The following is a 17,308-nucleotide window of genomic DNA, read 5'->3' on the forward strand; positions in this document are numbered from 1 at the left end:
ATAGAATATAGAAGAACATAGAATTTAGAATGTGGAATATAGAATATAGAAGAATTTAGAATATGGGATATAGAATATAGAAGGATAAAGTGTATAGAATGTTGAACATAGAACACAGAAGACAGAATACAAAATATAAAAGAAGACAGAAAATAGTAGAACATAGAATACGGAACATAGAAGAATACAAACAAGAATATAGATTATAGAATATACATTAGAGAAGAATACAGAATACAGAATATAGAAAAATATCAAATACAAATTTAGAATATAGAAGAATATAGACTATAGAAGGCTATAGAAAATAAAAGAAAAAGAATAGAGTAGAAGGTAGAATACAGAAAATGAAGAATACAGAATATGGAAGAATAGAGAATATAGAAGAATTAGAATACAGAATACGAAAGACTATAGAATACACATTATAGAAGAATACACACAATAGAAGAATATACAAGACAGAATATAGATTATAGAAGAACATAGAATGCAGAATTTAGAATATAGAAAATTATGGAACAGAGAATGTAAAATATAGAAGAATATAGAATACAGAATAGAGAATAACAAACAATGTAGAATATAGAATATGGAACATAGAGTACACCACACGGAAAAACATAGTATACAGAAAAATACAGAATATACAACATTAAACTTTGAATATACAACACAGAGTATGGAATATGGAACCCAGAATATGGAAAAATTTAGAAATAGAATATAGAAGAATTTAAAATGTAGAATATAGAATATGGACTACAGAATATAGAGGAATATAGGATATAGAAGAACATAGAACATAGAAGATACAATACAGAATATAAAAGAAAAAAGAATATAGAAGAATATAGAGTATAGAAGAGTATGGAATGCGGAAAATAGGAGAATGTAGGATATAATTATTGAAGAATATAGAATATTGAAAAAGATAGAATACAGAATATAGGAAAACAGAGCATAAGTTTAGAATATAGAAGATATAGGATATAGAATGCAGAATATAGAAGAATAAAGACTGTAGATGACAGATTACAGGATATAGAAGACAGAACAGAAAAGGAAATAGAGCATTGACAACTAGGGAATGTAGGGTATAGGATATACACTATTGAAGAATATAGAATAAAGTAGAAGTGTATAGATTACAAAATACAGAAGAATAAAGAATGTAGATAGAGATATGGAATAGAGAATATTAGATTACAGAAGAATATAGAATATAGAGATTAGAAGGCAGACTCTAAAATAAAAAATATAGAATATAGAATTCAGAGAAATTTAGAACGTAAAATGTAGGATATAGAATATAGAAGAAAATGGAATAAAGAATGTAGAATGGAGAACAAAAAATATGGAATAGAAAATAGAGGAGAATAAAGAATATAGAAAAATTGGGAATATAGAATGTAGACTGTAGAATATTGAATATAGAATTTAGAAAGTACAGTATACAAAATAACAGATAGAAGAATATAGATTATAACACAAGAATATAGAATGTAGAATAAGAATGTAAAAGAGTAGAGAATACAGAACAAAGAATATAGAATGCAGAATGCATAATATACAATATGGAATATAGCCTGTAGAATACAGAAGAATATAGGGTATAAAAATACAGATACAGAAGATAGAAGAATATAGAACATCCAATATGGAATATAGAATACAGAGTATGGGTTAGAGAATATAGAAAAATATAGAATAGCGTTAAATATAGAATATAAAATAGAGTACGTACAAAGTAGAATACAGAATATAGAGTGTAAAATATAAAGAACAGAATAGAGAAGTATATAGATTAAGGAATATAGAAGATTCTGGAATAGAGAATGTAGAAATAAATAGAAGATGGAATATAAGCGAATAAAGAATGTAGAATATAGTTTACAGAATATGTGATATGGAATATAGAATACAGAAAATTAGAAAAAATCTAGAGTATGGAAAACAACATTGAATACAGAATACAGACAATGGCGTACAGAAAAATATAGAATTCAGAATGTAGAATACAGAATATAAAATATAAAACAAAAACTACATAATATAGAGAATTTACATTATAGAATATAGAAGATTATGGAATATAGAACGTAGAATGTAAAATACAGAATATACAATATAGAACAATATATGATACAGACTATAGAAGCATATAGAGTATAGAACGTAGAATATGGAATACAGAAAATTTTATAGAAAAATATAGAATACAAAAAAGAACATTGAATATAAAACACAGAGTATGGAATATAGAATACAGAAAATATTTAAAAAATAGAGTATAGAAAACTATAGACTATAGAATGTAGAATACAAAATATAGAATATAAAATAAAGAACACAGAATATAGAAGAATATAGATGATAGAACATAGAAGATAATGGATATAGAATATAGAATGTAAAATACAGACTATACAATATAGAAGAATAGAGAATAGAGAAGGAATAATGGAGAATATGGAATATAGAATACAGAAAAATATAGTATATAGAAAAATATAGAATATAGAAGAAAATGGAAGAACATAGAATATAGAATTTAGAAGGTAGAATATAGAATACAGAACATAGACTATAGAAGAATTGAAAATATAGAATGTAGAATATGGAATATGAAATATACAATACAGAATATAGAAAAATCCTGTATGTAGAAAAATATACAATATAGAACATCGAAGGTAGAATACAGAGTCTGGAATATAGAATATACAAAAATATAGAATATAGAAGATCATAGACAACAGAACATAGAGAATTTAAAATATAGAATATGGAACATAGAACAGTGAAGATAGAATACAGAATATAAAAGAACTTCGAAAATAGAAGAATATAGTGTATAGAGGATTTGGAATAAAGAACAATATAGAATATACATTATAGAATATAGCATAAAGAATACAGAATATAGAAGAAAATAGAATATAAAATTTAGAATATAAAACACAGAAGAATATAAAATGCACAATGTAGAATACAGAATGCAAAATATAGAATGAAGAATTTAGGAGAATATAGATTATACACTATAGAAGATTATAAATGATACAATATTAAGGAACATAGAATGTAGAATATAGGAGAATATAGAATATGGAATGTAGAAGAATATAGAATATTGAATATAGTATAAAGAATATACAAAAATACAGTATGTGTAAAAATTTAGAAAATAGATTGAATACAGAACATAGAATACAGGAAAATATGGAATCTAGAATATAGAATCCAGAACAATATATAATGTAGAATAGAGAATGTAGAAAATAGAAGATTTTAGAATATAGAACATAGAATAGACAATATGGAATATGGAATATAGAATACAGAAGAATATAGTCTAGAGAAAAATATAGAACATCGAATAGAGTACAAAGAGTATGGAATATAGGAAATAGGAAAATATAGAATATAGAAGAACATAGAATTTAGAATGTGGAATATAGAATATAGAAGAATTTAGAATATGGGATATAGAATATAGAAGGATATAGTGTATAGAATGTTGAACATAGAACACAGAAGACAGAATACAAAATATAAAAGAAGACAGAAAATAGTAGAACATAGAATACGGAACATAGAAGAATACAAACAAGAATATAGATTATAGAATATACATTAGAGAAGAATACAGAATACAGAATATAGAAAAATATCAAATACAAATTTAGAATATAGAAGAATATAGACTATAGAAGGCTATAGAAAATAAAAGAAAAAGAATAGAGTAGAAGGTAGAATACAGAAAATGAAGAATACAGAATATGGAAGAATAGAGAATATAGAAGAATTAGAATACAGAATACGGAAGACTATAGAATACACATTATAGAAGAATACACACAATAGAAGAATATACAAGACAGAATATAGATTATAGAAGAACATAGAATGCAGAATTTAGAATATAGAAAATTATGGAACAGAGAATGTAAAATATAGAAGAATATAGAATACAGAATAGAGAATAACAAACAATGTAGAATATAGAATATGGAACATAGAGTACACCACACGGAAAAACATAGTATACAGAAAAATACAGAATATACAACATTAAACTTTGAATATACAATACAGAGTATGGAATATGGAACCCAGAATATGGAAAAATTTAGAAATAGAATATAGAAGAATTTAAAATGTAGAATATAGAATATGGACTACAGAATATAGAGGAATATAGGATATAGAAGAACATAGAACATAGAAGATACAATACAGAATATAAAAGAAAAAAGAATATAGAAGAATATAGAGTATAGAAGAGTATGGAATGCGGAAAATAGGAGAATGTAGGATATAATTATTGAAGAATATAGAATATTGAAAAAGATAGAATACAGAATATAGGAAAACAGAGCATAAGTTTAGAATATAGAAGATATAGGATATAGAATGCAGAATATAGAAGAATAAAGACTGTAGATGACAGATTACAGGATATAGAAGACAGAACAGAAAAGGAAATAGAGCATTGACAACTAGGGAATGTAGGGTATAGGATATACACTATTGAAGAATATAGAATAAAGTAGAAGTGTATAGATTACAAAATACAGAAGAATAAAGAATGTAGATAGAGATATGGAATAGAGAATATTAGATTACAGAAGAATATAGAATATAGAGATTAGAAGGCAGACTCTAAAATAAAAAATATAGAATATAGAATTCAGAGAAATTTAGAACGTAAAATGTAGGATATAGAATATAGAAGAAAATGGAATAAAGAATGTAGAATGGAGAACAAAAAATATGGAATAGAAAATAGAGGAGAATAAAGAATATAGAAAAATTGGGAATATAGAATGTAGACTGTAGAATATTGAATATAGAATTTAGAAAGTACAGTATACAAAATAACAGATAGAAGAATATAGATTATAACACAAGAATATAGAATGTAGAATAAGAATGTAAAAGAGTAGAGAATACAGAACAAAGAATATAGAATGCAGAATGCATAATATACAATATGGAATAGAGCCTGTAGAATACAGAAGAATATAGGGTATAAAAATACAGATACAGAAGATAGAAGAATATAGAACATCCAATATGGAATATAGAATACAGAGTATGGGTTAGAGAATATAGAAAAATATAGAATAGCGTTAAATATAGAATATAAAATAGAGTACGTACAAAGTAGAATACAGAATATAGAGTGTAAAATATAAAGAACAGAATAGAGAAGTATATAGATTAAGGAATATAGAAGATTCTGGAATAGAGAATGTAGAAATAAATAGAAGATGGAATATAAGCGAATAAAGAATGTAGAATATAGTTTACAGAATATGTGATATGGAATATAGAATACAGAAAATTAGAAAAAATCTAGAGTATGGAAAACAACATTGAATACAGAATACAGACAATGGCGTACAGAAAAATATAGAATTCAGAATGTAGAATACAGAATATAAAATATAAAACAAAAACTACATAATATAGAGAATTTACATTATAGAATATAGAAGATTATGGAATATAGAACGTAGAATGTAAAATACAGAATATACAATATAGAACAATATATGATACAGACTATAGAAGCATATAGAGTATAGAACGTAGAATATGGAATACAGAAAATTTTATAGAAAAATATAGAATACAAAAAAGAACATTGAATATAAAACACAGAGTATGGAATATAGAATACAGAAAATATTTAAAAAATAGAGTATAGAAAACTATAGACTATAGAATGTAGAATACAAAATATAGAATATAAAATAAAGAACACAGAATATAGAAGAATATAGATGATAGAACATAGAAGATAATGGATATAGAATATAGAATGTAAAATACAGACTATACAATATAGAAGAATAGAGAATAGAGAAGGAATAATGGAGAATATGGAATATAGAATACAGAAAAATATAGTATATAGAAAAATATAGAATATAGAAGAAAATGGAAGAACATAGAATATAGAATTTAGAAGGTAGAATATAGAATACAGAACATAGACTATAGAAGAATTGAAAATATAGAATGTAGAATATGGAATATGAAATATACAATACAGAATATAGAAAAATCCTGTATGTAGAAAAATATACAATATAGAACATCGAAGGTAGAATACAGAGTCTGGAATATAGAATATACAAAAATATAGAATATAGAAGATCATAGACAACAGAACATAGAGAATTTAAAATATAGAATATGGAACATAGAACAGTGAAGATAGAATACAGAATATAAAAGAACTTCGAAAATAGAAGAATATAGTGTATAGAGGATTTGGAATAAAGAACAATATAGAATATACATTATAGAATATAGCATAAAGAATACAGAATATAGAAGAAAATAGAATATAAAATTTAGAATATAAAACACAGAAGAATATAAAATGCACAATGTAGAATACAGAATGCAAAATATAGAATGAAGAATTTAGGAGAATATAGATTATACACTATAGAAGATTATAAATGATACAATATTAAGGAACATAGAATGTAGAATATAGGAGAATATAGAATATGGAATGTAGAAGAATATAGAATATTGAATATAGTATAAAGAATATACAAAAATACAGTATGTGTAAAAATTTAGAAAATAGATTGAATACAGAACATAGAATACAGGAAAATATGGAATCTAGAATATAGAATCCAGAACAATATATAATGTAGAATAGAGAATGTAGAAAATAGAAGATTTTAGAATATAGAACATAGAATAGACAATATGGAATATGGAATATAGAATACAGAAGAATATAGTCTAGAGAAAAATATAGAACATCGAATAGAGTACAAAGAGTATGGAATATAGGAAATAGGAAAATATAGAATATAGAAGAACATAGAATTTAGAATGTGGAATATAGAATATAGAAGAATTTAGAATATGGGATATAGAATATAGAAGGATATAGTGTATAGAATGTTGAACATAGAACACAGAAGACAGAATACAAAATATAAAAGAAGACAGAAAATAGTAGAACATAGAATACGGAACATAGAAGAATACAAACAAGAATATAGATTATAGAATATACATTAGAGAAGAATACAGAATACAGAATATAGAAAAATATCAAATACAAATTTAGAATATAGAAGAATATAGACTATAGAAGGCTATAGAAAATAAAAGAAAAAGAATAGAGTAGAAGGTAGAATACAGAAAATGAAGAATACAGAATATGGAAGAATAGAGAATATAGAAGAATTAGAATACAGAATACGGAAGACTATAGAATACACATTATAGAAGAATACACACAATAGAAGAATATACAAGACAGAATATAGATTATAGAAGAACATAGAATGCAGAATTTAGAATATAGAAAATTATGGAACAGAGAATGTAAAATATAGAAGAATATAGAATACAGAATAGAGAATAACAAACAATGTAGAATATAGAATATGGAACATAGAGTACACCACACGGAAAAACATAGTATACAGAAAAATACAGAATATACAACATTAAACTTTGAATATACAATACAGAGTATGGAATATGGAACCCAGAATATGGAAAAATTTAGAAATAGAATATAGAAGAATTTAAAATGTAGAATATAGAATATGGACTACAGAATATAGAGGAATATAGGATATAGAAGAACATAGAACATAGAAGATACAATACAGAATATAAAAGAAAAAAGAATATAGAAGAATATAGAGTATAGAAGAGTATGGAATGCGGAAAATAGGAGAATGTAGGATATAATTATTGAAGAATATAGAATATTGAAAAAGATAGAATACAGAATATAGGAAAACAGAGCATAAGTTTAGAATATAGAAGATATAGGATATAGAATGCAGAATATAGAAGAATAAAGACTGTAGATGACAGATTACAGGATATAGAAGACAGAACAGAAAAGGAAATAGAGCATTGACAACTAGGGAATGTAGGGTATAGGATATACACTATTGAAGAATATAGAATAAAGTAGAAGTGTATAGATTACAAAATACAGAAGAATAAAGAATGTAGATAGAGATATGGAATAGAGAATATTAGATTACAGAAGAATATAGAATATAGAGATTAGAAGGCAGACTCTAAAATAAAAAATATAGAATATAGAATTCAGAGAAATTTAGAACGTAAAATGTAGGATATAGAATATAGAAGAAAATGGAATAAAGAATGTAGAATGGAGAACAAAAAATATGGAATAGAAAATAGAGGAGAATAAAGAATATAGAAAAATTGGGAATATAGAATGTAGACTGTAGAATATTGAATATAGAATTTAGAAAGTACAGTATACAAAATAACAGATAGAAGAATATAGATTATAACACAAGAATATAGAATGTAGAATAAGAATGTAAAAGAGTAGAGAATACAGAACAAAGAATATAGAATGCAGAATGCATAATATACAATATGGAATAGAGCCTGTAGAATACAGAAGAATATAGGGTATAAAAATACAGATACAGAAGATAGAAGAATATAGAACATCCAATATGGAATATAGAATACAGAGTATGGGTTAGAGAATATAGAAAAATATAGAATAGCGTTAAATATAGAATATAAAATAGAGTACGTACAAAGTAGAATACAGAATATAGAGTGTAAAATATAAAGAACAGAATAGAGAAGTATATAGATTAAGGAATATAGAAGATTCTGGAATAGAGAATGTAGAAATAAATAGAAGATGGAATATAAGCGAATAAAGAATGTAGAATATAGTTTACAGAATATGTGATATGGAATATAGAATACAGAAAATTAGAAAAAATCTAGAGTATGGAAAACAACATTGAATACAGAATACAGACAATGGCGTACAGAAAAATATAGAATTCAGAATGTAGAATACAGAATATAAAATATAAAACAAAAACTACATAATATAGAGAATTTACATTATAGAATATAGAAGATTATGGAATATAGAACGTAGAATGTAAAATACAGAATATACAATATAGAACAATATATGATACAGACTATAGAAGCATATAGAGTATAGAACGTAGAATATGGAATACAGAAAATTTTATAGAAAAATATAGAATACAAAAAAGAACATTGAATATAAAACACAGAGTATGGAATATAGAATACAGAAAATATTTAAAAAATAGAGTATAGAAAACTATAGACTATAGAATGTAGAATACAAAATATAGAATATAAAATAAAGAACACAGAATATAGAAGAATATAGATGATAGAACATAGAAGATAATGGATATAGAATATAGAATGTAAAATACAGACTATACAATATAGAAGAATAGAGAATAGAGAAGGAATAATGGAGAATATGGAATATAGAATACAGAAAAATATAGTATATAGAAAAATATAGAATATAGAAGAAAATGGAAGAACATAGAATATAGAATTTAGAAGGTAGAATATAGAATACAGAACATAGACTATAGAAGAATTGAAAATATAGAATGTAGAATATGGAATATGAAATATACAATACAGAATATAGAAAAATCCTGTATGTAGAAAAATATACAATATAGAACATCGAAGGTAGAATACAGAGTCTGGAATATAGAATATACAAAAATATAGAATATAGAAGATCATAGACAACAGAACATAGAGAATTTAAAATATAGAATATGGAACATAGAACAGTGAAGATAGAATACAGAATATAAAAGAACTTCGAAAATAGAAGAATATAGTGTATAGAGGATTTGGAATAAAGAACAATATAGAATATACATTATAGAATATAGCATAAAGAATACAGAATATAGAAGAAAATAGAATATAAAATTTAGAATATAAAACACAGAAGAATATAAAATGCACAATGTAGAATACAGAATGCAAAATATAGAATGAAGAATTTAGGAGAATATAGATTATACACTATAGAAGATTATAAATGATACAATATTAAGGAACATAGAATGTAGAATATAGGAGAATATAGAATATGGAATGTAGAAGAATATAGAATATTGAATATAGTATAAAGAATATACAAAAATACAGTATGTGTAAAAATTTAGAAAATAGATTGAATACAGAACATAGAATACAGGAAAATATGGAATCTAGAATATAGAATCCAGAACAATATATAATGTAGAATAGAGAATGTAGAAAATAGAAGATTTTAGAATATAGAACATAGAATAGACAATATGGAATATGGAATATAGAATACAGAAGAATATAGTCTAGAGAAAAATATAGAACATCGAATAGAGTACAAAGAGTATGGAATATAGGAAATAGGAAAATATAGAATATAGAAGAACATAGAATTTAGAATGTGGAATATAGAATATAGAAGAATTTAGAATATGGGATATAGAATATAGAAGGATATAGTGTATAGAATGTTGAACATAGAACACAGAAGACAGAATACAAAATATAAAAGAAGACAGAAAATAGTAGAACATAGAATACGGAACATAGAAGAATACAAACAAGAATATAGATTATAGAATATACATTAGAGAAGAATACAGAATACAGAATATAGAAAAATATCAAATACAAATTTAGAATATAGAAGAATATAGACTATAGAAGGCTATAGAAAATAAAAGAAAAAGAATAGAGTAGAAGGTAGAATACAGAAAATGAAGAATACAGAATATGGAAGAATAGAGAATATAGAAGAATTAGAATACAGAATACGGAAGACTATAGAATACACATTATAGAAGAATACACACAATAGAAGAATATACAAGACAGAATATAGATTATAGAAGAACATAGAATGCAGAATTTAGAATATAGAAAATTATGGAACAGAGAATGTAAAATATAGAAGAATATAGAATACAGAATAGAGAATAACAAACAATGTAGAATATAGAATATGGAACATAGAGTACACCACACGGAAAAACATAGTATACAGAAAAATACAGAATATACAACATTAAACTTTGAATATACAATACAGAGTATGGAATATGGAACCCAGAATATGGAAAAATTTAGAAATAGAATATAGAAGAATTTAAAATGTAGAATATAGAATATGGACTACAGAATATAGAGGAATATAGGATATAGAAGAACATAGAACATAGAAGATACAATACAGAATATAAAAGAAAAAAGAATATAGAAGAATATAGAGTATAGAAGAGTATGGAATGCGGAAAATAGGAGAATGTAGGATATAATTATTGAAGAATATAGAATATTGAAAAAGATAGAATACAGAATATAGGAAAACAGAGCATAAGTTTAGAATATAGAAGATATAGGATATAGAATGCAGAATATAGAAGAATAAAGACTGTAGATGACAGATTACAGGATATAGAAGACAGAACAGAAAAGGAAATAGAGCATTGACAACTAGGGAATGTAGGGTATAGGATATACACTATTGAAGAATATAGAATAAAGTAGAAGTGTATAGATTACAAAATACAGAAGAATAAAGAATGTAGATAGAGATATGGAATAGAGAATATTAGATTACAGAAGAATATAGAATATAGAGATTAGAAGGCAGACTCTAAAATAAAAAATATAGAATATAGAATTCAGAGAAATTTAGAACGTAAAATGTAGGATATAGAATATAGAAGAAAATGGAATAAAGAATGTAGAATGGAGAACAAAAAATATGGAATAGAAAATAGAGGAGAATAAAGAATATAGAAAAATTGGGAATATAGAATGTAGACTGTAGAATATTGAATATAGAATTTAGAAAGTACAGTATACAAAATAACAGATAGAAGAATATAGATTATAACACAAGAATATAGAATGTAGAATAAGAATGTAAAAGAGTAGAGAATACAGAACAAAGAATATAGAATGCAGAATGCATAATATACAATATGGAATAGAGCCTGTAGAATACAGAAGAATATAGGGTATAAAAATACAGATACAGAAGATAGAAGAATATAGAACATCCAATATGGAATATAGAATACAGAGTATGGGTTAGAGAATATAGAAAAATATAGAATAGCGTTAAATATAGAATATAAAATAGAGTACGTACAAAGTAGAATACAGAATATAGAGTGTAAAATATAAAGAACAGAATAGAGAAGTATATAGATTAAGGAATATAGAAGATTCTGGAATAGAGAATGTAGAAATAAATAGAAGATGGAATATAAGCGAATAAAGAATGTAGAATATAGTTTACAGAATATGTGATATGGAATATAGAATACAGAAAATTAGAAAAAATCTAGAGTATGGAAAACAACATTGAATACAGAATACAGACAATGGCGTACAGAAAAATATAGAATTCAGAATGTAGAATACAGAATATAAAATATAAAACAAAAACTACATAATATAGAGAATTTACATTATAGAATATAGAAGATTATGGAATATAGAACGTAGAATGTAAAATACAGAATATACAATATAGAACAATATATGATACAGACTATAGAAGCATATAGAGTATAGAACGTAGAATATGGAATACAGAAAATTTTATAGAAAAATATAGAATACAAAAAAGAACATTGAATATAAAACACAGAGTATGGAATATAGAATACAGAAAATATTTAAAAAATAGAGTATAGAAAACTATAGACTATAGAATGTAGAATACAAAATATAGAATATAAAATAAAGAACACAGAATATAGAAGAATATAGATGATAGAACATAGAAGATAATGGATATAGAATATAGAATGTAAAATACAGACTATACAATATAGAAGAATAGAGAATAGAGAAGGAATAATGGAGAATATGGAATATAGAATACAGAAAAATATAGTATATAGAAAAATATAGAATATAGAAGAAAATGGAAGAACATAGAATATAGAATTTAGAAGGTAGAATATAGAATACAGAACATAGACTATAGAAGAATTGAAAATATAGAATGTAGAATATGGAATATGAAATATACAATACAGAATATAGAAAAATCCTGTATGTAGAAAAATATACAATATAGAACATCGAAGGTAGAATACAGAGTCTGGAATATAGAATATACAAAAATATAGAATATAGAAGATCATAGACAACAGAACATAGAGAATTTAAAATATAGAATATGGAACATAGAACAGTGAAGATAGAATACAGAATATAAAAGAACTTCGAAAATAGAAGAATATAGTGTATAGAGGATTTGGAATAAAGAACAATATAGAATATACATTATAGAATATAGCATAAAGAATACAGAATATAGAAGAAAATAGAATATAAAATTTAGAATATAAAACACAGAAGAATATAAAATGCACAATGTAGAATACAGAATGCAAAATATAGAATGAAGAATTTAGGAGAATATAGATTATACACTATAGAAGATTATAAATGATACAATATTAAGGAACATAGAATGTAGAATATAGGAGAATATAGAATATGGAATGTAGAAGAATATAGAATGTTGAATATAGTATAAAGAATATACAAAAATACAGTATGTGTAAAAATTTAGAAAATAGATTGAATACAGAACATAGAATACAGGAAAATATGGAATCTAGAATATAGAATCCAGAACAATATATAATGTAGAATAGAGAATGTAGAAAATAGAAGATTTTAGAATATAGAACATAGAATAGACAATATGGAATATGGAATATAGAATACAGAAGAATATAGTCTAGAGAAAAATATAGAACATCGAATAGAGTACAAAGAGTATGGAATATAGGAAATAGGAAAATATAGAATATAGAAGAACATAGAATTTAGAATGTGGAATATAGAATATAGAAGAATTTAGAATATGGGATATAGAATATAGAAGGATAAAGTGTATAGAATGTTGAACATAGAACACAGAAGACAGAATACAAAATATAAAAGAAGACAGAAAATAGTAGAACATAGAATACGGAACATAGAAGAATACAAACAAGAATATAGATTATAGAATATACATTAGAGAAGAATACAGAATACAGAATATAGAAAAATATCAAATACAAATTTAGAATATAGAAGAATATAGACTATAGAAGGCTATAGAAAATAAAAGAAAAAGAATAGAGTAGAAGGTAGAATACAGAAAATGAAGAATACAGAATATGGAAGAATAGAGAATATAGAAGAATTAGAATACAGAATACGGAAGACTATAGAATACACATTATAGAAGAATACACACAATAGAAGAATATACAAGACAGAATATAGATTATAGAAGAACATAGAATGCAGAATTTAGAATATAGAAAATTATGGAACAGAGAATGTAAAATATAGAAGAATATAGAATACAGAATAGAGAATAACAAACAATGTAGAATATAGAATATGGAACATAGAGTACACCACACGGAAAAACATAGTATACAGAAAAATACAGAATATACAACATTAAACTTTGAATATACAACACAGAGTATGGAATATGGAACCCAGAATATGGAAAAATTTAGAAATAGAATATAGAAGAATTTAAAATGTAGAATATAGAATATGGACTACAGAATATAGAGGAATATAGGATATAGAAGAACATAGAACATAGAAGATACAATACAGAATATAAAAGAAAAAAGAATATAGAAGAATATAGAGTATAGAAGAGTATGGAATGCGGAAAATAGGAGAATGTAGGATATAATTATTGAAGAATATAGAATATTGAAAAAGATAGAATACAGAATATAGGAAAACAGAGCATAAGTTTAGAATATAGAAGATATAGGATATAGAATGCAGAATATAGAAGAATAAAGACTGTAGATGACAGATTACAGGATATAGAAGACAGAACAGAAAAGGAAATAGAGCATTGACAACTAGGGAATGTAGGGTATAGGATATACACTATTGAAGAATATAGAATAAAGTAGAAGTGTATAGATTACAAAATACAGAAGAATAAAGAATGTAGATAGAGATATGGAATAGAGAATATTAGATTACAGAAGAATATAGAATATAGAGATTAGAAGGCAGACTCTAAAATAAAAAATATAGAATATAGAATTCAGAGAAATTTAGAACGTAAAATGTAGGATATAGAATATAGAAGAAAATGGAATAAAGAATGTAGAATGGAGAACAAAAAATATGGAATAGAAAATAGAGGAGAATAAAGAATATAGAAAAATTGGGAATATAGAATGTAGACTGTAGAATATTGAATATAGAATTTAGAAAGTACAGTATACAAAATAACAGATAGAAGAATATAGATTATAACACAAGAATATAGAATGTAGAATAAGAATGTAAAAGAGTAGAGAATACAGAACAAAGAATATAGAATGCAGAATGCATAATATACAATATGGAATATAGCCTGTAGAATACAGAAGAATATAGGGTATAAAAATACAGATACAGAAGATAGAAGAATATAGAACATCCAATATGGAATATAGAATACAGAGTATGGGTTAGAGAATATAGAAAAATATAGAATAGCGTTAAATATAGAATATAAAATAGAGTACGTACAAAGTAGAATACAGAATATAGAGTGTAAAATATAAAGAACAGAATAGAGAAGTATATAGATTAAGGAATATAGAAGATTCTGGAATAGAGAATGTAGAAATAAATAGAAGATGGAATATAAGCGAATAAAGAATGTAGAATATAGTTTACAGAATATGTGATATGGAATATAGAATACAGAAAATTAGAAAAAATCTAGAGTATGGAAAACAACATTGAATACAGAATACAGACAATGGCGTACAGAAAAATATAGAATTCAGAATGTAGAATACAGAATATAAAATATAAAACAAAAACTACATAATATAGAGAATTTACATTATAGAATATAGAAGATTATGGAATATAGAACGTAGAATGTAAAATACAGAATATACAATATAGAACAATATATGATACAGACTATAGAAGCATATAGAGTATAGAACGTAGAATATGGAATACAGAAAATTTTATAGAAAAATATAGAATACAAAAAAGAACATTGAATATAAAACACAGAGTATGGAATATAGAATACAGAAAATATTTAAAAAATAGAGTATAGAAAACTATAGACTATAGAATGTAGAATACAAAATATAGAATATAAAATAAAGAACACAGAATATAGAAGAATATAGATGATAGAACATAGAAGATAATGGATATAGAATATAGAATGTAAAATACAGACTATACAATATAGAAGAATAGAGAATAGAGAAGGAATAATGGAGAATATGGAATATAGAATACAGAAAAATATAGTATATAGAAAAATATAGAATATAGAAGAAAATGGAAGAACATAGAATATAGAATTTAGAAGGTAGAATATAGAATACAGAACATAGACTATAGAAGAATTGAAAATATAGAATGTAGAATATGGAATATGAAATATACAATACAGAATATAGAAAAATCCTGTATGTAGAAAAATATACAATATAGAACATCGAAGGTAGAATACAGAGTCTGGAATATAGAATATACAAAAATATAGAATATAGAAGATCATAGACAACAGAACATAGAGAATTTAAAATATAGAATATGGAACATAGAACAGTGAAGATAGAATACAGAATATAAAAGAACTTCGAAAATAGAAGAATATAGTGTATAGAGGATTTGGAATAAAGAACAATATAGAATATACATTATAGAATATAGCATAAAGAATACAGAATATAGAAGAAAATAGAATATAAAATTTAGAATATAAAACACAGAAGAATATAAAATGCACAATGTAGAATACAGAATGCAAAATATAGAATGAAGAATTTAGGAGAATATAGATTATACACTATAGAAGATTATAAATGATACAATATTAAGGAACATAGAATGTAGAATATAGGAGAATATAGAATATGGAATGTAGAAGAATATAGAATGTTGAATATAGTATAAAGAATATACAAAAATACAGTATGTGTAAAAATTTAGAAAATAGATTGAATACAGAACATAGAATACAGGAAAATATGGAATCTAGAATATAGAATCCAGAACAATATATAATGTAGAATAGAGAATGTAGAAAATAGAAGATTTTAGAATATAGAACATAGAATAGACAATATGGAATATGGAATATAGAATACAGAAGAATATAGTCTAGAGAAAAATATAGAACATCGAATAGAGTACAAAGAGTATGGAATATAGGAAATAGGAAAATATAGAATATAGAAGAACATAGAATTTAGAATGTGGAATATAGAATATAGAAGAATTTAGAATATGGGATATAGAATATAGAAGGATAAAGTGTATAGAATGTTGAACATAGAACACAGAAGACAGAATACAAAATATAAAAGAAGACAGAAAATAGTAGAACATAGAATACGGAACATAGAAGAATACAAACAAGAAT

This window comes from Elephas maximus, chromosome 12, assembly GCF_024166365.1.
Source record: "Elephas maximus indicus isolate mEleMax1 chromosome 12, mEleMax1 primary haplotype, whole genome shotgun sequence".
Classification (NCBI taxonomy): Eukaryota; Metazoa; Chordata; class Mammalia; order Proboscidea; family Elephantidae; genus Elephas; species Elephas maximus.